This window comes from Pholcus phalangioides, unplaced genomic scaffold (assembly GCF_987345545.1).
Source record: "Pholcus phalangioides strain wild (caught in Gottingen) unplaced genomic scaffold, Ppha-v1.0 ptg000020l_1, whole genome shotgun sequence".
NCBI classification, from domain to species: Eukaryota; Metazoa; Arthropoda; class Arachnida; order Araneae; family Pholcidae; genus Pholcus; species Pholcus phalangioides.
Window position 1 is genome coordinate 2099018 of NW_028301613.1, and position 25915 is coordinate 2124932.

The 25915-nt window shown below is 42.6% G+C and overlaps 1 protein-coding gene across 1 annotated transcript in view; it reads right to left on the reverse strand.

Moving 5' to 3' along the window:
* LOC149070744 (uncharacterized) overlaps window positions 1-25601 on the reverse strand; it is a 78966-nt gene extending 53365 nt beyond the window's left edge. Inside the window, exon 1 of the mRNA XM_089248532.1 lies at window positions 24845-25601. The gene's annotated coding sequence lies outside the window, so the exon portion shown is untranslated. The remainder of the gene's footprint in view (window positions 1-24844) is intronic.
* Window positions 25602-25915: the final 314 nt, after the last annotated feature.

Consider the following 25915-nt stretch of genomic DNA (forward strand, 5'->3'; position numbering starts at 1 on the left):
GATCTCATTTTTAAGATGCCCCCTGGGCCTATGCGTTAAGATGTCACTGCATGTGTGGCTGTTTACGATACGAATCTAGATGTAGCATTTCAACCACTCGTATGTGCGCTACAAGTTCTGCTTGGAAAAAACTATGGGTTGATTGCATCATTTAACGCGACTTCGACCCCTCAAAGTAGCTCGTGAACACGAGCCAACATTTATCGAAGAGATTGTGTCCTTGGGGGTGGGGGGGGGGTGAAAATTTGACTGGAGGTGTATGAGGGTGATGAATTGCAGTAGAAGTAGAACATGGCCAAGGGAGTTGACCGTAGATGGATCTGCTTTGCACGGAACTGGGAGAGTTTACGGATGGACGGTATCTCGTCTGAGGTGCAGAGAAGTAAGTTACTTCGAAGGAGAGATTGGAGAGACGTATAAAATGTAGCAGTCAGTGCAAAATTTTGCAAAAGAAAAAAAGAACCAATCAAATGAAGCTGCAGCAAACCGAACAATGAGTCTGCATAACGACAATGCAATTTCCCATTTCCCTGAAATCCTGAAAGGAGGCGAGAGCAAGTTTCATTGAATAGACTTTTCCAAAGTCACACAAAAAGAATACGTTTGCAAACAGCAGAGTCCGTTAAATCGTCCTTAACTATAGTCCTTGTGTCTATATATCTCTTGTGTCGTTTAGAGTAAGTTCATTTATAAACATTATCGCATTCTATGTTTATTTATGGTGTTATCTATGTATATAAAATCGATTTTCTGTGCGCGTGCGCGCGCGTTATCTACATACAAAGCTGCATTTTTAAACCGATCGTCGCCAAATTTCGCATATATAGCAAACAGGGTCCGGATTGAACGGATAGGCTACTTTAAACGTTCGTCAGAGCTGGGAATATGCCCGAAATGGGCAAAAAAAAACTATCTGGCAACAATAATTCCTGGGTGGCTTCAACAATGACTTTTGGAATTTCTACACTGTGGTTCCCTGGCAATGCGTTTCAGACATGCATATGCCTTTGCAATGGTTTGTCACTTGTTTAATAGGCTGCCAGTATTGTGTAAAATACTGTAGTTTATTCCTTTATAATGGTTTGTCTTTTTTTTTACAATCCTCCCAGTAATTGAAGAAAGAACTGGCAGCGGCGAGTATTATATGTAGCTAGTACTATATATATACTAGCTATAATACCCGACAAACCAGTCTCTGTCCCTCCAGGGATATAAGCCTTTTACCCTTGCGGGTTGGGTCGCGCTGGGGAGGAGCTAGAATACCCGGCGCTGCCCGGGTTTTCTTCAATGAGGTTGTATGATATCTCCCTCTTTCTTTGAGGGACATACAAACCGCGCCTAAGTTCACCAATATGGCGACTTCCTGCACGACTCACGAAAGAAACAAATCTAGATTTAAAGAAACGTAGAAATGAATATTTTTTTTATCCTTTTTTAAGGGGCGCTAAGTATTTCGCCCCCCCCCCCGAACTTCAGGTTATACATCTCTGCCTGTTTCTACTTCAAAAACTGCTCAATTAAAGCTGTGGAATTTCTTCGATGTACTTTACGGACCCGTAATTGATTTTAAAACAACCTAAACTATATGAATTGATGCAGTTGAATATTAAAAGACAATACGGAGACATTAATTTTCATGCTTGAGAAGATGTAAATGAAAAGTTGACATCAATGTGCGTTACTGCATGGATATTCAACTCAAAAGTAGGTCCGGCTAATTAACTACTTCATATTTAATCTCCTGGGCTTCGTATTCATCTCTAAGCGAACTCAATATTTCAAAAATCGAGTATTTAATACAATTTTTAAAATTATCGATGTGACAGAAAACCCCACCAAATTTGCGCATTTCTTCATTAAAATCGGCAATTTTAACACTGACTTCTATGAGAATCACCTGACCCTCAAAGCGATACTGATGATGATTATGACGTCATTCAGAAAACCTCATTACTGGGAGTATTGAAAACCATTATAAAGGCATATACACGTCTGAAACGCATAGCTAGGGAACCACGGTGACCAAAGTAAACGTTCGGAAAGTGATTCTTGAGGCCCAAAAACCATTGTTGCCCATTTGGGGCATTTGCCCTGCTCTGACGAAATTTTAAACTAGTCTACCGTTTAAGTCGGGTCCCATTTGGTATATACGCAAAATTTGGCGACGATGATCGATCAAAAATTGTAGATTTGTATAGAGAACACACACACACACACACACACACACACACACACACACACACAGAAAATCAATTTTATATAAACTGAAGAGCCAAAAAAACCGGTAGGCATGCGCATGCAAATAAAGAGATATGGAACCAATCAGAGTACGGTGCTGCGGTCGGCGACGCCTATATAACACAACAAGTGTCTGACATAGTTGTTAGATCGGTAACTGCTGCTACAATGGCAGGTTATCGAGATTTAAGTGAGTTTGAACGTGTGTTATAGTCGGCGCACGAGAGATGGGAACGACATAGCATCTCCGAGGTATCGATGAAATTTGGATTTTCACGAGTGTACCGTGAATATCGGGAATCCGGTAAAAAATTAAATCTACGACATCGCTGCGGCCGGAAAAAGATCATGCAAGAACGGGACTGACGAGAATCATTAAATGTGGCAGACGTGTAACCCTTCCGCAAATTGCTGCACATTTCAATGCTGGGCCATCAACAAGTGTCAGCGTGCGAAACATTCAACCAAACATCATCGATATGGGCTTTCGGAGCCGAAGGCCCGCTCGTGTTCCCTTGATGACTGCACGACACAAAGCTTTACGCCTCGCCTGGGCCCGACAACACCGACATTGGACTGTTGAGGACTGGAAACACGTTGCCTGGTCTGACGAGTCTCGGTTCCAATTGCTTCGAGCTGATGGACGTGTACGGGTATGGAGACAACCTCATGAATCCATGGACCCTACATGTCAACAGGGGACTGTTCAAGCTGGTGGAGGCTCTGTGATGGTATGGGGCGTGTGCAGTTGGCGTGATATGGGACCCCTGATACGTCTAGATACGACTCTGACATGTACGTAAGCATCCTGTCTGATCACCTGCACCCATTCATGTCCATTGTGCATTCCGACGGACTTGGACAATTTCAGCAGGACAATGCGACACCCCACACTTCCAGAATTGCTACAAAGTGGCTCCAAGAACACTCTTCTGACTTTAGACACTTCCGCTGGCCACCTAAATCCCCAGACATGAACATTATTGAACATATCTGGGATGCCTTGCAACGTGCTGTTCAGAAGAGATCTCCACCCTCTCTTACCCCTACGGATTTATGGACAGCCCTGCAGGATTCATGGTGTCAATTACCTCCAGCACTACTTCAAACATTAGTCGAGTCCATGCCAAGTCGTGTTGCGGCACTTCTGCGTGCTCGCGGGGGCCCTACACGATATTAGGCAGGTGTATCAGTTTTTTTTTGGATCTTCAGTGTATATAGATTTATTATATTATTATTGATTGAATGCTGTTTTTATATTGGTTATTTTTACGCGAATGAATAATTGTGGAACCAATTATCCGATTTTCCCCATCATTTCCTATGGGGAAGTTTGATTCGGATAACGAACACGTTGGCGTAACGAATCAAGCCCGTTAACCGTAGTTCCACTGTTATACACACCTCGTCAATCACAGCTAAAACGTTAAACATTTTACGCCATTGTTATCGATTTCCTAGGAGGGGGGAAAATTACTTCCACAACGGGGGAGATAGAATTTCACCATTAGAGAGCAGTTAAAACAAAGTTGAAAATGTCTCCAACCAGATGAATTTTTCCGTTTAAGCTATTAAACGCGGATTCTCCGGAGGGTAATTAAATCGCAATTAGCCTCGAATCAAGCAAAACTAACGCGAAACTAATCTAACTACTACTGGAATCACGTGAGGGAGATCTTATCGTCATTAAAAGCACGATCCCCCAAGTAAAAGAGAATAGAAAACGCAAAACAGCACTGTATAAATTCGTTATTATGACAATACATAGAGTAGATGCATTGATGTGATCGAACAGCAGGATGTTCGATCGATCGATGTTTCACACCAGTGTGACCTTCCCGGTTTAATTTGCTGCGAAGAAGGACGCGCCGCCCCCCCCCCATAAACATGGTCGAAGCAGTGAATTATCCAGGTTCTTGTATTTATTTCTTAATCTTCAAGGCTGGTTTTTAACCGGGGGTGTGGGCAGGGGTGGTTCTGGAGGAGGAGGGGCCTCTCCCAAGCGAAATGCGATAATTCATGAAATTTCTATACATGATAATATTGCAACGGCAAATTCAACAAAACTTCGACACTAAAAAACGGGTAAAACCGGGACATTTTTTCAAAAAAAAAAAAAGTCGGGATGGACGAAAAAGAAACAGAAAAACGGGACTGACGTGGAAAAATACGGGACAAAATGCGGGACCAATCGTGCTGAGACCAATTTGTATAGGGTTCCTAAATTCGAAAACTGAGAAAGGAGGATGTCGGCACGCAACCTTAGCGACGTCGCTTATTCCAATTTTCACAATAGATGGCGCCGCTATTTCTAGAAATAAAACCGCACACAACATCAGCTTTTCCCGACTCTAATCTAATGACTCTAATCTCTTGGTCCTATGTTATACTTGTAGCTTCCACCGCTCCCCTGGAACATTGTTGGAATCACCCAATCGCCCACGTTGGGAATCACTGTCCTAAACCTTCATAAAACCTGAAAAGGATGGCAAAAGGGCGAATTTTCCGGAACGTACCTAGGAGGACGCTTGAAATGACATCGAAAAGGGGAACGGTTGGTATCCATAGATTTGTAAAATCACCCCTTCCAACAGCGAGCTCTAGATCTGCCCCCTGGGTGTGGGTGCGAGATAGGAAAAAACCCTTCTGCCTCGCACATTGACTGAGATTATTCAGGAAAACTGAAATAATGATAAAAATTGAATTTTTCACTTCTTAAAAGAGCATGAAGCACCAGTTGACGTTGCAATACGCCTGTTCATGCGAAAACAAGAGATTTTGAGTGACTTTGAACGCGGCATGTGGTTGTGGGCGCGCCAGAGGGGGTGGGCCCCCCCCCCCCCCACACACCAGACAAGATCAAGTATTTCTTGGAATAGTAAATCAATGCACCAAACGTTTGCTTCCTTTTTTTTTTTTAATGTCCCTCCTACGCACGACCAGCTTCCCATCATGCAAGGAAAATCGTTTCCACGAGTAGTAGTTCCTTTGCAATAAATCATCGGAGCTTGCTTTCTGGTCCATACAGGGGCATAGGGACGGTGGGGGAGCGGGACAATCCGCCATTCCCGAAAAATTGCATCATTAGCGTAGGTGGAAGGGTAAAAGTATACGGTCACCCTCCCGATATCACCATGCAAAATCCTGTCGGTCCCCCCTCCGTTCGAAATGCGTGTATCCATTTTTTTTGTACGGGGTGTCTAGCAAATCATTCAAGGACCAAGGACAACGCACTGAGTGGACACAAAACAGTTTAGCCGATCCCCCCCCCCCCCACTATAAGTGAAATAGGACGGGGGGGGGCAGTCTGTATGGGTCTGAGAGGTCTACTAGAGAAGGAGATCTATCGAGAACTTATTAATAGGCAGGTGCCCACAAACTAAGCAAAGGTTTTTCTCGTTTTGGGCAAATGAAGTAATATTTTACATTTTATAAAACAGTGATTGATGACGTAACCATTTTTCAAACTCCTCCCCCCCCCCGTCATCAAAAGTCCGCAAATCCGGACCCCCCCCCCCCCCCAAAGGACTTGCGCAGGAACCCCACGGAACTGTTTCGGTCGGAGAGAGCGACCCGATTTTTACCAACGAGGTGATCGCGAAGTTATATATAGGCAAGAAGTTTGCGAAAGGTGTAGGGCAGGCATCTTCAACCTGTTGCTCGTGAGCGCCACGGTGCTTGCTCCCTGAAGCACTCGTTGTGCTCGATGCTTTTGCCCGATTTCGTGCTCGGCATGAATGATTAAAATCATCCTGATTTCATGCATACGCATGTCAATCTTGCCGTGATAGTGATCTTCTTTTGATGATGGGTACAGGCAGTGCGCGCAACTAGAAAAAGGTTGAAGACCGCCCCCCCCCCACCTGGTGTAGGGTGTTGATTACGATGACTATAACGATATGCAGAATTTTATATGTACGTTATGTTTCCCGTCCCCGACGATCAAAAATGATATAAGGACATTTTTCAAAACCTTATCTATATATAACCGTCGGACTGAATCAACGATGGGCCCTCGGACCAAGTGGTTTTTCGGAGGCCCTACCTGGTAAATCCTAGAAAATTTCAACCGGATCTCATTTTTGTGAGCCCCCCCCCCTCCTTCTCTTGAGGCCTGGATGGGCCCACGCGTTAAGACGGCACTGCATCAACGTCCCATACGCAAATATTGTCTGCAAAATGGTGGCAATCATGTTAATAAACACGTCAAGCATAAGCGCTATATCCTTTCCGCGAGCATCTTCATGTCTAAACGATTTCCATAACTTCCATAAAAGCGTGTGAAAGGCATGGTGGGCGGAGATACGGGAGGGGGGGGGGTGCCACCCTCCCAGAGTCAATGACTGATCCGACCGATCTAAAGTACATGCTATGTATGAATTGACATCATTATCTTACCCCCCCCCCCCCCCCAGTGTTTGAAGTGTATTTCCGCCTATAGTGAGAGAAACCTGAACAGTATTTGTAAGGAGATAATGTTCCGGCACACACTCGTGCTTAAGCGATGTTAGGAGAACGTTCTGATAACGTGCCAATTCCATACAAAAGACGCGTCGCACGTGTACACAAAGAGAATCGATTTGCACAAGCATTGAAATAACATGAATATAAACATTAATAAAAGAGAGAATCTCCACTGAAAATAGTTCTCGTCCTTAAAATGAACGATGTATCAGGGAAATTCAGAACACCCCCCCCCCCCATTGAAACAATATCGATTTTTGTTTTTTTTTCAAATTGCACAGGAGGCTGCGCTAGGTCTCTTCCTAAAGTAACGCGTTCCGCTAAAGGCAAGTTATTACACGGCCGCCCGATCGGATTCTAAGACTGCATGTGAGAGACAAACTCGTTCGATTTGCGCCAGACGCAGACGTAAGTTTGTCCATTTGCATGGCGCAAAATTGAACTGTTACTTCAACAACGCCTTTGACAAATTCGCAGAGAACACGCAAGCCTCCTGCGCATTTTGAAGGTCAAGCATGCCCTTGACAAATTTCTAAGAGCACCGAAGCCTCATATTCATGTCTATCTCTCGGTAAGCAAGCTAGCACAATCCTACGCATCTCTCTGGATACGCAAGCATCTTACCTCTGTCACCTCTGTCGATATACAAGCATTCCTGGAGTCAGTCTCCCCCTCTCTCTCTCACACGCACACACTCTCTCTCTCTCTCGAACTTCTTCTTGAAGAAAGTACGCACACCTTTTCTGCATTTCAATAAGTTTTAGGGGTACTCAAACCTCCTACAGCTTTCCCAAGGTGTTGCTTGTAGCAAGAAAAGGGGGGGGGGGGGGAGTCTAGCGCCTTCGACGCATTTCCAGGCTCCAGGAACACCCAAGCTCTTTGCATATTTTAAGGATCTCTCTCGTATGCCTTCAACACATTTCCAGGAACCTCTTGAATCTTTCAAGGGGTCACGAACGCCTTTGACAAATTCACAGTGAACACGCAAGTCTCCTGCGCATTTTGAAGGTCAAGCATGCCCTTGACAAATTTCTAAGAGCACTGAAGCCTCATATTCATGTCTATCTCTCTCGATAAGCTCTAGCACAATCCTACACGGCTCTCTGGATACGCACGCATCTTACACACCTCTCTCGATATACAAGCAGTCCTGCGCATTCCTAGAGTCACACACACACACACACACACACACACACACACACTTATTCGAACTGCTTGAAATGCGGAGAAGACATGTGTGAAAAGAAAGTGCGCACACCTTTTCCGCATTTCAGCAAGTACGCGTACCTTCTACGACTCATTTCTTCGGGCACTTAACGCACTACTCTAATGCAATTTGGCGGGGGGGGGGGGAGGTACTCAAACCTCCTACAGCTTTCCCAAGGTGTTGCTTGTAGCAGGAAAGGAGGGGGGGGGTTCTAGCAAAGGACTGCCGCCAGTCTTTTTTTTTTTAAGTTTACATTCTTAGCTTCTCTCTTTTCCAGGAAATAAGATTTATCTCATTCACCGTAACATACGTTACAGTGAATGCGATAAATCCGGTTGTTACGCATAATCACCGACCATTTTGTTAAGTTTGATGAATTTCCCCCCCCCCCCCAATGTATCACTTTTGCCGGCGATTACGCATAATGCCCAACATCGGTGGTAAATTTGATAAATACTAACAGAATTATCATTTTTACAAGGTGATTATACATGATACCACATGGTTTAATTTGATAAATAGTTTAATCGTTTTTTTTATCGCTTTCCATAAAACCCTAGTTTAGTTGATGAATTTGATGAAAATATTTCCGGATGAGTCTAATATGTTTGACCTACTCCCGATTGAAAGGGGTGGTCACAGCCCCTAAGTCGATTATGCATAATCACCAGCAAAAGCGATAAATTTCAAGTACTTATCAAATTAGACAAGTACGCTTGGATATTATGTATAAACAACAGAGAAAAACACTTTTTTTAAGTATTTAATCAAATCTAATAATGATTCTTGAGTATTACGAGCATTACAGGGTGGAACGAAAAAATAAATTTTCGAAATTGTCATTGTAATAGAATTTAAAATGTGCCTTTATGTGAAGAAATGCAATTCCTAATTTTTTTCCCCCCATAAAATTCAAACTTCTTGAGGTTCCTCATCGCCCCTGAAGTTTTACGCACGTGTGGAATTCTGTAACATGACACCGCGGAGGAGGCTTTCCTATTCCCCTGAACACGTGATTCATTCAGTGACCTCGATGTTTTCCCCTTGTTTTCAGTATTCATTTGCAATCTTACCCCTTAACTGAGAGGGTGCACAGCAGTCAAAATGATGACCAGAAGCTTTTATTGTTGTGACATTTTAGGAAATCTCAAAGAGTGGGACTCTCGGGTCTCTACGAAGAGACCTATGGCGATGCCAAGCTTTGTTATTTGTTGACTCAATGCAATATGAAGGCGCAACAATTAAGAAAAGATCCAGCTATTGCAGACATTCTTGAAATTATCGTGCCGAAGATAGAAAATATTTGTAAAACTGCTTCAATTCCTACGGTTTCTCACCAATGGATATGCAAAATTTTCAAACACTTTTACTGTAAATACAAGAATCTTCAGAGAAATATGAAAGCAAGGAAATATTCTCAAACTTTCAAGTTGAACTTGGAATCTTTTCAGTGCGAAACACGGAAATTATTCGACATTGCAGCATCCAAATGTGATGTTGAAGACTGTGAGTGTGACAAGTTGAGAAGGGACCCAAATTTAGAGCGAGATTCCTTGCAAGATCAAAGAAGTACACGCAAGATGGCCATTGGTCGAGTAGATGTCCTAACAATGAACAAAAGGAAATGAAAATGGTATCCCGTTTCAAGTCATCTCAAGAAGAAACGTCGGAAACTAGTTCATCAACCACTGAAAACTCATCTATATCCAACGATTCTGAGGAAAGTGATCTACTTGAGCCAAAACACAGTTTGCCGTTGAAGTTAGCGTTTCCATCTACCAGTGCCTGAAGCTGGTCCATCAATCAGTGCCGAAGCAAGTACTTCATTTGCTTTTGAAGTTATGCCATCATCCTCTCAGATGAGAACTAAATTACCAAATATTGCTCTTGCTTGCGATAGAACTGGTGTGTCTGACCGATCAGCTGCAGTTATTGCGAATGCTGTGCTGGAAGATGTTGGGTTAATGACGAAAGAGAAGCCAAAATTGACAATAGGCCGGATGAAAATAAGGCGTGAAAGAGCATCACAGAGAATTCTTTTGCAAGATAAAATTTCAAGAACAAAATGTGCGAGGAATATATTTTGATGGTCGAAATGACAAAAACCTTAGCTAATGTCAAAGAAGGTGATTCTTTCCATAGAAGATATATTCCATATATTCCATATATATGGAATTATATAATTCCAGATATATTCCATAGAAGAACCATATCTGAAGAACACATAACCGTATTGCAGGAGCCCTGGTCAATCTATCTCGGTCACACATTTCCAAGAAACAGTAGAGCAAAGGATACAAAGTCATCAATCCTAGACTTTTTCAAGCAAGATTTTGATACGAAAGAATTGATGGCGATCGGAAGCGACGGAACTGTCACCAATACTGGTTATAAAAATGGTGTTACCAAATTAATAGAGAAAGAAATAGGCCATCCGTCCCTTGCAATGGCTTATTCGTCTTTTTCACTTAAATGAGTTACCTCTAAGGTATCTAGTGAAGCATCTAGATCAGAGATTCCCAACTTGTGCGTTAACGCCCCCTGTGGGGGGCGATGGAATGTTCCAGGGGGACGGTAGAAGCCACGGGTGTAACATGGGATCCTATGGGTTAGATTGTGTTGGGGGCGATGGGAGGAAAAAAACTTCTACGCCCCATCCAGAGAATTTATTGCTCTCATTACTCTCAGATGAGAATCTCATTTACAAAGAACTGGAAACGAAGAGAATTCTGAAAATTAGAAATGAAGGATTATCAGAAGCAGAAAATCCGTACATTCCACGTTCCAAAACTAAACTTTTCTGCTAAGCACTGTTCGGAACTAATTGCATGGGATCAAACAAGTGCGAGTGACATAGGCGGAGATAGACCTGGAAGTCTGGGGGGTGGGGGGCACGATGATGATGATGTCAATTCTTTTATACACATATACATTAGATTTGCCCGCTCCACTTTTGACGCTGGGTATCTCCGCCCACGGCGAGTGACTGAACTACCTATTATAAAAAAAAATCAGGAAATGGACCCACAGAAAATGATCTGAACCTGTTTTTCCATCTATACCGAATTTTCACACACAAGCAGTTGTACGGGTGCTTACGCAACTCGTAACTGAAGCATCTCTCGGCTGTATCAACAACCGAGAGTCGTGAAGGCCAGAATTCCCGAAGCAGATCACTTTTCCTGCCTAAAATATTAACAAGTAATATAACTAACAAGCTCGTCCAGACATGTTTGATTTGAATTCCTGGTTAATTAATGAAATATTTAATTAACAGTGGGTCCCCCACTTTGACAGTGTTCCCAAATTCAGACTAACTTACATGCATTTTCACTGAAACACATACACTAGCTCTCTTGCCTTCTTCTTCGCATTGGTCCCCCCCCCCCCCCGCGCGGGCCTGTTTTGAGGGCAGCTTATGCTCGCGAACGAGTAGGTACTGCCAAAAATTGGGATACATGCTCTCATGTTCCCTAGTTCTCAGAGGGCCAGAATTCATTCAAGCCGGAATAAAATCAAGGCGTACTCTTCCATCGTTTGAAAAAAGAAAGCGGGCTATTTTGCACAGAAAAGTGAAATGTAATAACAGTGTGATAACAGAGGAGGCAATAGAGGCATTGTCCTTGTTGACACCTATATCGTCAAACTACGTTCTTTTTTGTAAATTTGCAACATGGTTATAGTTTCGTCCCCAACCCAAAAAGCAAGGGATTATTTTCATCTCCCTCTACCAATCGCTACATTCGGAGTGCTTAGAAAAATTCTCCTTTCAGCTGCCATGACAGCTGCAAATAAGCAAATATGCTTGTCAGTTATAGCATATATGGAAATCTTAATTTCTGTGAGCATTTCTCTGGGTTTATACGTTCACATGGATATATATTCAGTTTTTTTTACCTATGTACTGAATAACTTTTTGCTCGACCTTTAAAGGGTCTGTGAGGAACCTCAAGATTTTAAAATATTTTCATAGATTTTGGTAGAACTTCTTGAAACATTGAAAGGCATCTTTTGAATATTAAGGCAACATCGATTTCCAAAAAAAAAAAGGTGAAAAAACACCCTTTTTCGTTCCACCCTATTATGCACGTTAAAGTGATAAATTGATCAAACTTATGGAGACGAATGGCAATTATGCATACATAATAACCGATTTATTACGTTTACCGTAGCATATACTGTCTACTAGAAAACCTTTTAAACCCCCTTGTCTCTTTAGCCTCGCCTCGCGTTTAGTGACGTCATGGTGATCTTCACCCCATTGAGTGTAACCCCCATGTTAAAGTCCTATGTAGGATATAGCAGTGTTTCTCAACCAGGGGTCGTATGGGAATCCCCCCCCCCTGTGGTCCTGGGATGTTCTGAGGGGGCCCACGGGTGAAAATCAGATGAAAGGGGAGCCACGACAAGCGTTGAAGGTGGGGGCACAGAGAACTGTGAAGAAATTGAGTTTCCAAGTGATATATGGTGGGGGTAAAATGTGATTTACTTTCAGAATCTAGCAGAGCTGCCCATAATACCAGGGCAATCTTAGCCCACGTGTCCATAGCCCGGTGCTTCATGTCCATAGGGCATACATGATGAGATCTGGCGCTATGATTGTGAAAATAGGCATTTATGGCACGAAAATTTCAAAAAAAGGGCATTTTTACCAGGAAAGTTTGAAAATAGGCATTTATGGCATTTTTTGCCTGAACTTCCCGGCTCTATATGTATAATTGATTTTCTGTGTGTGCGTGTGTGTTCTCTATACAAATCTACAATTTTAGACTGATCTACGCCAATTTTTGCATATATATATACGTTTATTAGCGAAACTGTAAGAATGTTGTACAGAAATTTCGAAAATTTAGTTTTTTTTAAATTTTTTAAAATTTGGGGTTCCGGAAAATCCTCATTTGTGTGAAGAGGAAACCACTGCATTCGCCTAAAGTTACTGCATGGGCTGCGGTATGCGCCAGATCGGCCCCTTCTTCGTGCGAGAAACGATTATTACTGAACGTTACGTTACAATTTTGGAACAATTTGTCAGCACACATGGCGCATACCGCAGCCCATGCAGTAACTTTAGGCGAATGCAGTGGTTTCCTCTTCACACAAATGAGGATTTTCCGGAACCCCAAAATCTCCAGTTTTGCTTTGTTTCTCTTTTTTTAAATTTTAAAAAAATTACAAAAAAAAACTAAATTTTCGAAATTTCTGTACAACATTCTTACAGTTTCGCTAATAAACGTACCGTTTACCGCATAACTCTATTGATCTTTGCTGTAGAGCTATTTAATTTTGAAATAAGGGCTTATTCGCTGATCACCCTGTATATATACAAAGCGGGACCCGACTTGAACGATAGGCTACTGTAAAAGTGCGTCAGGGTAGGGCAAATGCCCGAAATGGGCAAAAAAAAAACAACAACTGTCGGGCAACAATGATTTTTCTCGGCCTCAACAATCACTTCCGGGACGTTTACTTCGGTTACCGTGGTTCCCTAGCAATGCGTTCCAGACATTGCGTATGCCTTCACAATGGTTTGTCGCTTTTTCTTTTTTAATGCTGCCAGTAATTGAAGAAAACCCGGGCACAGTGCCGGGTATTATAGCTAGTGGAATACATATTTTTATAGCATCAAAAATTGATATTTATATAGTGAACCAACACTACGTTTGCTGCGAATGAACAGCGTTCGAAACGATTCGATTAATCGATTGAAAAATTTTTTTGATCAACCAGTTGGAAGTTTCAATCGATTCCCAGCCCTAGTAAAAAAACAGTTCATCGGTAAATATATAAAAAAAGGTAAGAAGAAAATTCAAAACAACCGCTATTAAAACGTGTCGCGTAAATAATAACCATAATAATAATAATAACCTTTATTTATTATTTTCGAAAGAAATTCTCTTCGTAACTTTAAAGATCGAATTTTTATCCTTTAAAATAACTTGGAATTCCGCACAAAAAGAAGTCGTCTTAGCGGGAAGACCCTCCGATCATCACTACCAAGAAGCATCGTTTGCATGTCATTATGCAAATTTCTACAGAATTATTCATGAGTCGCTCACACGCACATGCAGAGAAGTTTCCGAAGCGTCTCCTGTATAAGGCGAATAACTAAAAATCTCGTACAAGAAAAGATGGCGTAAAAGTTCTATTTTAAAGGAGCTAATGATAAAGAAACCGAGCTGTTTTAAAACGTAAAATGTCTCGCGTATGTGGCCGGGGGGAAAGTTTCCCATAACTCATACCAGAGAGACGCCGCCATATTACTTGTGCAAGATAATGGAATCTCTTCGTTAAGAAGTCACAAAGAAATATGCTGTTTAATAAGTTATTTGGCACTCGCCATCTGAGAGAGGATTGGCATCGGGGAAATATCTATTATTAACGCAGGTGTCTACAGGGTGATTATAAAAAAACTATCCCGACATATGGGCCCCTAACTATCATACCATTCACAGAAACTGAATGAAATTTTGGCATGAGGTATTTTGAGGTATGCGCTCAAGAATGATACGGAAAACAACAGTGTCACTCTAACAGTTACGGTTACAGTGAGAAAATTTCGAAAATATCAAACGGCAACACCAAGTTTTTTGTATTGGAATGTGATCTCCATTGTGAAAAACCCTGAATAGCGTTCGAACGGCAACTGTAGCATGAAAATCACCGGCGGTAGATGAGGACAACCAATATGGGCAGAGAAGCAGCATAAAATAAAGCATTCTATTGTGTTTTCCACGTGACCTTGTGGAGGACTAATCAGGCTGGGATCGAAGAAACGGTGTGACGAATGAAACGAACATTAATGCTCTAGTGCACGGCAAAGTCCTTGCCTAGCTCCGGGGATTTTCGTGCTACAGGTGCCATTCCAACGCTATTTAGGGTTTTTTTCAGTATGGAGATCGCATTCCAATACAAAAAACTTGGTGTTGCCATTTGATATTTACGAAATTTTCTCACTGCAACCGTAACTGTTAGAGTGACACTGTTGTTTTCCATGTCATTCTTGAGCGCATACCTCAAAATACCTTATGCCAAAATTTCATTCAGTTTCTGTGAATGGTATGATAGTTAGGGGCCCATATGTCGGGATAGTTTTTCTATAATCACCCCGTATATCACTATTCATTGACGGACGCCTCCGAATTATTATTCGCCATAATGACAAATGTTTTAAAAATTATAGCGGCGGAGACCGGGGTTGTCACACATTCTTTCACATTTCGATTAATTAATTAATTGAATCACGTAATTCAAGCCACCGATCCAAATGTTCGATACTTCTACATCAAGTTTGAAAAATTCGCGTGTAAGTAAATACAGTCAAACCTCGTTAATGAGTCACTCTTGGGAGAGCAAAAATATGACTTAGTAAGCGGAGTGACTCGTTAAACGGAGTAAGCCATAGCTGTGTCAATTCCTGCCTGAGGACAATTGGGACTTTCAAAAAGTTACCCGTTAAGCGGAGTGACGTGTTAACCGGGTGACGCACTAACGAGGTTTGGACTGTACAAAGAAAATCACTTTCTTATGAAATGTAAATGAAAAAAAAAATTTCTCGTCGAGTGTGACAACCAACCCCCCCCCCCCCATATACTGGCCAAGTTGGTCACAGACGCTGGGGTGCGTTGTCACAGGACATTAATTACGTATTCAGTCATTATAAAGCATTGAAAAATAGTAAAACTAAATAAGCTTTATATGAAATTGATCTCGAATTTTCTTGTTCGATTCTATTTCATTGTCAATTTGCCCATCAAAATTGAAAAAAAAAAAAAAAAAAGCTGAAATAATTGATTACTTAGGTTTATATACAGGGTGTTCTGTTGACAAACTCGGAGGGTTGTTAGTAGGCACCAAGAGGAGCAAAAACTGTAAATTAGTTGCAAAACAAGCGAGTTGACGCTGCTTACATCAGATATGGTGAGCAAACCCACGAACGCATTCGGCGATCAACTGACATCCCCCTTCCCTTTCGTCTCCTCTGGACGCAGAGCCTACATTTCGCGATTTTTCCCCTCTCGACGTAGTTTGCGACATCATGTTCCATTGCACAATTTTTTCTCCTCGTTAATGCCTACTAACAACCCTCTGGGTTTGTCGGCCCATCAACAGAACACCCTGTATGTATGTATGTATTAAGAGATTTCTGTCTATTCGGTTATCCGTCACACCTTTGGTCCGATTAATCGAAGTTTCACTGTATGAAATATTCTTAATGGCATCTTACTCGGTGTGCCAAAAACGAGAAAAACATTCCCCTAGTTTTGCGGGCACCGGAACTAGCATTAACCCTATTGATTAGTCCTCTAACAGAGCCACTTCAGTGCTAATCTGTTCCGCGGATGCTTCAAGTGATCTGGAAATGTTATCCGGGCCGCTCAAGTGCTCTAGAAATGTGTCGCGGGCCACTTAAATGCTCTGCAACTGTGCCGCGGATCACTTAAGTAATCTGGGGAATGTGCCGCGGGTAACTTGAGTGGCGTATACAGGGTGTATAGATAATTTTTTATGTATTCCCGCTTCTCTTGCTTGTTATACTCGAAAATCATGAATGTTGATGGGACCGCACAGACTGAAATAAGAGTGTCCAAATTAGTGAGAATTTTTATTACAGTCGAATCCCCCGTTATAACGAACGCCAAAAGATCAGAGAAATCACTTCGTTAAAAGGAATTCCAGGTTACCTGGTGTTGTTCCTATGTGAACGTATTCCGGGGATTATAGAAAAGTGTTTTCGTTAAAACGAGGTTTTGGCTATAACAGGATTCGTTAAAACGAGATTCGACTGTAATACACATACGCAACATTTCAAACAAATGAATTTAAGGGGCTCCAAACAAAAAAAACAGCTCGGGGCCCCCCCCCCCCCCCCCCCTCCCAGTCCCGCTTTGGGAATCAACGCCGATTGCATATATCAGAATATTCTCTGAAACTGTAATTTCTTAAGCGGTGAAATAAAGTTGAGGAATTTTCTATAATGTAATACTATTCTTTCATTTTTCACACATAAATCAACAAAGTGAAGCCGAATATTAACACACTGCAATTCCCTTAGGGGTAAGTTGCACCAGGGATGTCGGAACATATATGCTCACGTTGCTAAAGCAACACCAATATTCATATTCATTCAAATATAGCTCATTCCCCCCTCAGTTCGGGCGACGGGAGATTTACCAAAAAAACGGGACATTTTTTGTTGAATGTGGGACGTATGGTCTTCATACATATCCAAGTGGACATTACGTTCATTACTCGAGCAATACCAAACATTTTTGACTACCGGCGGCGTCCCTGGTTGTCACGTGAGACAACTAACTCCGTTTCGTCTGGGGACAACTAGCCCCAGATCCACATATCTAACACAAAATTAATCAAACAGCAATTATTTTTGTTAATAAGAAAGTTTGCAACTATGCAAAGTATTAATAGTTAATACTTTAAGTATAGTAATAGTAATTACATTACTTCATATAATATAGACATTTATAAAATCGGTTATAGATATTTAATTTATATACACTCATGTCCATAAATTAAGGATAATTCAGAGTCACACGGAAATCGAAATCTAAAGTAAAAATTTCACCTGTAGAATTACCACACACATCTGCAAGAATGGTATGCAAATTTCAGGAAGCCACCAGATGATGCCGATAGTACGTCACAATGACGAGAGTGTAACAGGGGGGTACGTAAGGAATGGTGGCAAAGAAGTGAAATTGTTCGCAAGAGTTCTGTAAGGCGCTCAGTGCCATAAGCGAATAGTTATGACACAGGGGACGCATGTGGATGATTTTTTACGTGATAGAATGATCGGCCGCCTGGAATGTGGGCGTACTCAGATGGAAGTATCCGAGGAACTTGGAATTGCCCAAAGTGTCATCTCTAGGCTTTGGCAACGATTCCAAGATAACGGAGATGTCAGTAGACGTTACAGTACAGGTCGCCCCCGAGTTACAACGCCGAATGAAGACCGGTATTTGGCAGTAACTGCCAAAAGAAGCAGACGGAGCACAGCATCCGGCCTGTCTCGTCAGCTGTCTGCAGCCGCGGGTACCACAGTTTCAAGGCAAACCGTGTACAGACGTTTGGGAGATATTGGTCTATATGCTCGCAGACCTGTCAGATGTGTTCCGCTCACGGCAACTCACTGTCGGCAGCGATTAGCCTGGAGTAGAGAACATGCAATGTGGACATTGGACATTGGACATTGGTTTGTCACAGTAGGGTTGTGTGATGTTTTCCGACGAGTCCAGGTTTAGCTTGCAATCTGATTCACGTCGGACTTTCATATGGAGAACGCCAGGTACCCGTTACCACCAAGACAACATCGTTACGGTGGTGCAGCATTGCTCGTTTGTGGTGGAATTATACTGGATTCCAGAACAGATCTGCATGTTCAAATCGGAACCATGAATGCCCAAATTTATCGGGACATCATTCTGGAACAACGTGTACGTTTGTTTAGGGGTGCCATGGGCGCAGAATTTGTGTTTATGGATGACAACGCCCGTCCTCACCGAGCAAACATCGTAAACGAATGCCTTGAATAACCCGTATGGAATGGCCAGCATTCTCACCTGACTTGAATCCGATAGAGCATGTGTGGGACATGCTTGGCCGACGTGTTGTCAACCACCTCCTACATGTGTACCGGAACTTCGGAGAGCATTGCTTGCTGAGTGGAGTGATCTTCCCCAAGATCAGATCGATAATTTGATGCTCAGCATGCCTAGGCGTTGTACGGACTGTATTTCATCGCATGGGAGACATACAATGTATTAACCATCATACCAACCATGTAATAGTAAGTTTTTGTAAAGGAGATATTTTTTACAATTGCTCCAGGGAGCAAAAATCGTAGTTTCTATGAATGGTATCATACATACACCATCGTTTTTGTTTAATAAATGGGCTTTATGAATAAGCAACGTTTGTTTTGTTTCTGAACCTTTATTTGCCGGAGCTGGCATTATCCTTAATTTATGGACATGAGTGTAATATAGATTTATAAAATCGATTAATAGTGCCCGAACAGATGAATACAAAAAAGAATCCCCCTCAACTAGATGCACAGACTGTACCTTTACGGACCCCTGAAGACCAGACAAGACCCGGACTCTGTGCCTTGAGGGATGTAAGTCTTCATGGACCCCGTCGCGCACCATCGAGAAATTAAGCTTGTGACAACCTACCTTTTGTGTGACAAAAAGCCCCGGTCTCCCGTACTATACGAACAGAGAATCTATGTCATTATACCATTAGGGGCCGTTCAAGTATTTCGATGAGGGTTTCCGATTTGCTGACTTTTGATGACAAGAGGGGGGGGGGGGGGAAAGGGGGGTTTGAAGGTTGCTTACGTCATCAACCACCCTCTATGAAAATACGAGTTAGGATTCAGAGGGGCAGAGCTGATGACGGAATTTTGCTGCAGTGGGGGGGGGGGGGTCCAAAATGGCTACAAATTTGCTTACGTAATACTTGAACGGCCTCTTACCAAGAGAGTAACAATGGTCCCCCCCCCTCCTTGCTACGCCCTTGGTGAACAGTAACTGTGCAATAACCGTCAACCTATTGAAAATCTAACGTTCCCTCCGCGTTAGATTTGCAACTCACCAAGAGTAAAGGATTTTGTAGATCTGTGTGTTTTAATATATCCATATTTTTCCTCTAACTGATACTTATCGAAGTCTATAAATATCAGGCTTTGCTTCGCGAGCCGCATCAGATGGCTCTCTAAAGGGCTCTGGTAGAGCACGTTTAATGTAGGTTAGCCATAGGCTGTGCATCTTTCACTTTCACATTGCGTTTCTGGAGACTCTTGGCTTTCTTGATTCATGAGAGTCACCTACGAACAATATACTACTACTAAACCACACATGCACCTCGTCCATATTCCTCTGCTGAACCTCTAACGAATTGGTACATGCGGGAATGTGTGTGTACGTGTAGTGAAACCTGACGTGAAGTTTGTTTCTGTGTAATGCTTGTTATGTGTCGTGCTGCCATCTGCCACCAGTTTTTCTAACTATGAGTGAAGTGTAATGATTGAATAATTAATCGTTGTAGGCCTGTTGCTCTCTGTGGCGAGACTTTTCAATGGGGAGATCGGCTCGCATTTGCGCCTCGAAGTTGGGAACCACAGGAAACCAACTTCAGCCGACCACCACTATGACCACTATGGCGACGGTGGGGTTCGAACCCGGATCCTCGCAATGCGGGTCCGTCATTATGACCACTCGACCACCACAGCGGCTGTAGTCTATGAACTCAAAATTTATCTTTAATAAATTCATTGCGAGCCCCCCCCCACTCTATATATAAGCCATATAATGATAAATCGCAAAAACGCCCTTGGCCCGCTGACCAAATATGGGCCTGGGGGTTATCTGATACGGCCTGCCCTCCTCAAACGTTATTTTGTAAAAATGAACTAAGCGGCACATTTACAGATCGCTTAAGTGTCCCGTGGTACAATTTCAGAGCATTTAAGCGGCCCGTGGCATATTTTCAGATCACTTAAATGACCCGGGACACAGTTCTAGAACACTTAAGCGATCCGTGACACATTTAGAGATCCCTTGAGTGACATGTGACGTAGTTTTAGAGCACTTTAGTGCCCCCCCCCCCCAGTGCGGTTCTACATCACTCAAATTACCCACGGCACATTCTCAGATTATTTAAGTGATGCGTTACACAGTTCTAGAGTACTTAAGCGGCCCGGACACATTTCCAGATCACTTGGATCCGCGAAACATTTAGAGATCACTAAAGGGCTCTGTAGGGAACTTTAGTGACTTTAGCACTTAAGCACAATAGCGGGGGGGGGGGGAGTGGATGTTACTTCAAGTGCCCACAAACTATCGAAAGGTTTTTAGCGCACCGAGTAAGGTGCCATTAAAAATATTTCATATTTTCGTAAAGGGTGGTTGATGACGTAAGCATCATCCAAACCCCCACCCCCCCCCCTGTCATCAAAAGTCAGCAAATCGGAAACCTCCTCCCCCCCATCGATGCTGACGTTATACTTGAATGGCCCCTTACACTCACTGTGAGTTGAGAAAAAAAAACCTCATAATTTAAAAAATTGATTGCAGATGGCAGCACTACAAATAACGAGCATTACACAGAAACAAACTTCACGGAAGGTTCACTATACATACACACACATTCCGACATGTACCGAATTCGTTAGAAGTTCCGCAGAGGAATAGGGACGAGGTACATGTCTGGTTTAGTAGTAGTAGTTAAGTGCCTAAAGGTAACTTTGATTAATAAAATGAGGAGGTTTTTCTTTCCATTTTTGCAATTGAAATTCTTTTTTTTTCGCTTGTTATCGTTTAACCATGGGCGGAGATACGGGGGGGGGGGGCATTGGCCCCGAGCGTCAAAGGTGGAGTCGACTCATCTAATGTATACAGTCAAACCTCGTTAATGAGTCACTCTTGGGAGAGCAAAAATATGACTTAGTAAGCGGAGTGACTCGTTAAACGGAGTATACCATAGCCTGAGGACAATTGGGACTTCCAAAAAGTGACCCGGTAAGCGGAGTGACGTGTTAACCGGATGACGCACTAACGAGGTTTGACTGTATATGTATGTATGAATTGACATCATCATCATCATCTTGCCCCCCCCCCCCCGGTCTTCCAAGTCTATATCCGCCTATGCATTTAACTTCCTCTAATTCTAGGTGTAGAATAGCGGTTGTCAACCTTTTCTGACTTGCCCTTTTGAGTGTAGAATTTCTATGGCGGAGCCCTTTTGAGTGTTTGAGTGTAGAATTTCTATGGCGGAGCCCTTTTGAGTGTTTGAGTGTAGAATTTCTATGGCGGAGCCCTTTTGAGTGTTTGAGTGTAGAATTTCTATGGCGGAGCCCTTTTGAGTGTTTGAGTGTAGAATTTCTATGGCGGAGCCCTTTTGAGTGTTTGAGTGTAGAATTTCTATGGCGGAGCCCTTTTGAGTGTTTGAGTGTAGAATTTCTATGGCGGAGCCCTTTCGAGTGTAGAATTTCTATGGCGGAGCCCTTTTGACTTTAGAATTTTTATGGTGGAACACTTGGTCTCTTTTTTTTAAATTTATATTTTGTACGGACACCCTGTGCTCAAGAACCTAATTACAAAGTTGTTGCCCTTGCTCTCCTGATGCAAATAAAACTGTACTTGGAAACGTCAAATTTTTTTTTTTTTTTTGCATCAGGAGAAACAGGGCAACAACTTTGCGATTACGTTCTTGAGCTAAGGGTGTCCGTACAAAACGTGGACATTTTTGTTTTAGCAACTATACAACCCCTTGCCGCATGAATGACGTATCTGAATAATAATAATAATAATCATCATCATCATCAACAACAGTTTTCAAGCCTCTGCTGGATGAAGGTCTCCTCTAAATTTTTCCATTTTACTCTGTCTGATGCTTTTGGCATCCAGTCGTCTGAAGCCCCCTTTTGAACCTCGTCGATTCGTCTTGTTTGGGGGCGCCTTCTCGGACGTTTAACACCACGGGGGTACCAATCCTAAATACTCGAGGTCCATCTGTTGTCCTGTCTTCTAGCGATATGTCCAGCCCAGGCCATCTTAAGAATATCATGGCCCCCCCCCCCGGACTAAGTGGTTTTTCTGACGCCTTACCAGGTAAATTCTAGAAAATTTCAACCAAATCTAATTCTGTGAGACGCTCTCTTCCCGTGAGGTGCCCGGGTGGGCCCATGCGTTAAGACGACACTGTGTCCAGCCCATTTCCATTTTAAATGTTAAATTCTTTCCATGATATCATATACCTTTGTGTGGTTCCTTATCCAGGTGATTCGTTTTCTGTCTCTCCTTGTGATGCCTAGCATACATCTTTCCATGCTCCTTTGTGTTGTCTGTAGCCTTTGCATCGTCTTGCTTGTGAGTGTCCATGTTTCAGCTCCATAAGTCAGTGCTGGTATCGCACACACTGGTTAAACAATTTTCTTTTCAGGCATAGTGGCATGTGGCTCTTCAGAATTACACAGTTTTTACCAAAAGTGCTCCATCTGATTCTGATTCTTCTGTTTATTCCATTAATGATTCCGTTGTCCATGCTAATTTCTTGTCCCAGGTATGCATAGCTTTCTACTTCTTCTATCTCTGTGTTGTTGAGCAAGATTGTCCCCTTCAACGCAAAGAGGTTGAAAATAACTTTAGCCTTTTGCAGATTCGTTTTCAAGCCCACCTCAATACTTGCCTTCGCCAGTTCTTGTATCATTTCTTCTAGTTCGTCTGGATTACTGCTGATGACAACAATGTCGTCTGCAAAACGCAAATGGTTGAGAAATTCTCCATTTATTTTAATTGCTTTCTCATCCCAATCCAGTTTTCTGAATACTTCTTCTAAAACAGCGGTAAAGAGTTTTGGTGAGATAGTATCACTCTGTCGGACACCTTTCCCAAGTTTAATCTTTGTTTTTCCTTTATCCAAACGAATCGTTGCAGTTGCTTTGTCACATGTCTTCTTGATCATATTGATGTAAGTCTTCTCTACCCCAATTGCGTCTAGAGCTTTAACAACAGCAGATGTGAAGACAGCGTCAAACGCTTTCTCAAAATCAATGAAGGCCATAAACAATGGTAATTCGTATTCCTTGTGTCTCTCTATGAGTTCCCTGGTTGTTTTTTAGATGTGATCCAGCGTACTGAATCCACTCCGAAAACCTGCTTTGTTCTTTGAGACTTATCCGAGTACTACACGGTATTTCTAATTATAAGTATGCCTCTAGGATCAACGGTTCACCAGTAAAATACCACACGCCTTGTTACCTACGCGCACCCTGTATATATCTTTATCGAGCTGTGAGATTCCTCTGGCGGGCGTTTGTTTTTTTTTTTTTTTTATTCCGCTGTCAATATCATCTGGAATATGTTTTTTTCTTTGTTCTGCCGTCAGATTCCTCTGGCAGGTACTTGTATTTTTGTAGTCAGATACAGGTGTTCATCTTTACCTCGCTGTCCGTTTCATCAAACGGATTCTTGTCAGATTCATTAATGTCAGGTATGTATATGTTCTTATCTGTGTATCTGGCAGAGCTTCATCTTTATCCTGCAGTCGTGTGGGCCTCGTGCTGGACTCCGAGATAGGTCGTGCGAATACACTTACAACCAGGTATTCTTGTGCTACGACCTAAACTTCATTCGCAGGGTCTTTCGAGATGGGTCATACCAATCCATTTGCAGCCAAGGATTCTTGAGTTATAGGAAACGACCCAAACTTGGGTCGCATAGGCTTTCGGCTTTGGCCGTACAAATCTTCTTAGTGTCAGGGATTCTTGATGTATGGGCCATACACAAGTTTGATTCTCAAAGGCTTTCTAGATAGGTCGTGCAAATACACTTACAACCAGGTATTCTTGTGCCACGACCCACACTTGATTCGTGGGGGACTTGAGAGAAGGATCGCATGAATCTATTTATAGCCAGGGATTCTTGAGCTATGGATCACTACGCAACTTTGATTCGTAAGATGGGTCGTGAAAATTCACTTGCATCCAAGAATTCCTGAACTATGGGGGGGGGGGGGGTCACGACCCTAACTCGATTCGCAGGAGGCTTTCAAGATTGGTCGTACAAATCCACTTGCAGTCCTTTTTATAAATTTTCAGGCTTTAAAGGTCAAAACTACGCGTCGGATGACGTTCGACATCTAACGTTAAGTGACGTTAACCCTCACAGCGCCAATCCCGAGATATCTCGTCAAACGTGGTTTGCTTTATTTCGGTCACCCCCCCCCCTCCTCTAAATAATCTCGGGTTTTCTTAACACCCTTTTATTTCCAATGTGGCGATCATAATACGGATCAGGAAATCTTAAAAAAAAACACTGCTTAAAGGGTTAAGATAAGAAAATTATCAACAGAAAATATTATTTTGAAACATAGCTTTTAAAAATTAATTAATCAATTAATTAATCAACGACTTACTTATGAGTGTTTCCGCTTCAGAATTAAGACGATTAGGCCGTACTTGTTATAAGACGGAAGGTCGAATTCGGGATAGGTATGCGAGTCGAACACCGGAGTGATGCGTCAACATGTCGATATATAGCGTCGTCGATATATTTTCCTTTTGCAACAGTGTATTTGTCGGTACGTGATTCCCGAATTCCCGTGAATTCCGATGAATATCCGATTCTATCCATTCGAGATGAAATAGACGCACAGTTTCTCCTCCATCTGGTCCTCGGCGGAGAATCCGACTTTTCCCGAATCCGGGCCGTCGGCAGCGGGAATCATACCACCCGGAGCAGCTCTTGCATTCTCAATAGCGGACCCGATTTCCATCTCATCTCTTCTTTCTCAGCTGTTTGTTATTAGTAGTATTATTCTCTCTCCTCTCACTCACTCACTCACTTCTCGCACACCCTCTCCTTTTTTTATGTGTCGGGGAAAAAATTCCGGGACAAGTATTTTTTTCGCCCCCGTGCTTTCAAAAATAGGGATTTTCACGGATTTTTATTTATCCACTTATTTAATATTAGTCAGGAGGGATGGGGGGGTGGTCCTGGAAAACGGAAAACATCAAATATATATAATAATAATAAATAGAGAGAGAGAGGAGGATTTTCCCGTTTATATGAGGTTAGTTTGGAAGGCCTGGAATGTCCGTACAAAAATGGGTATAGAAAGAGAGACGAGAACCGTAATCACACACACACACACACTGTCCCGTTTTCCGCCCCCGCCGCCCCGTTTTCTTCGCGAGTGACGTCACGGGAATCGGGCCCGATGGATGACGTATCCCGGAGGATGCGGAAAAGGAGGGTGACTCCGTCCTCTCCGACCAATCCCGGACCCGGGAATCGGACCGAGCATCGATTAGGAGAGAAAATCCGGTTGCTAGGATACCTGGTTAGCTGATGGTGGGGAGGGGGGGGGGTTGCGCACCCCACGATATAACCAAAATGCTTATTTTATTTTATTTCTTGCCTGTTTTTTTTTTTTTCATCCCGGTTACTTTTCCGTCAGGGTGTTCCCGTTCCTGGATCACATTCC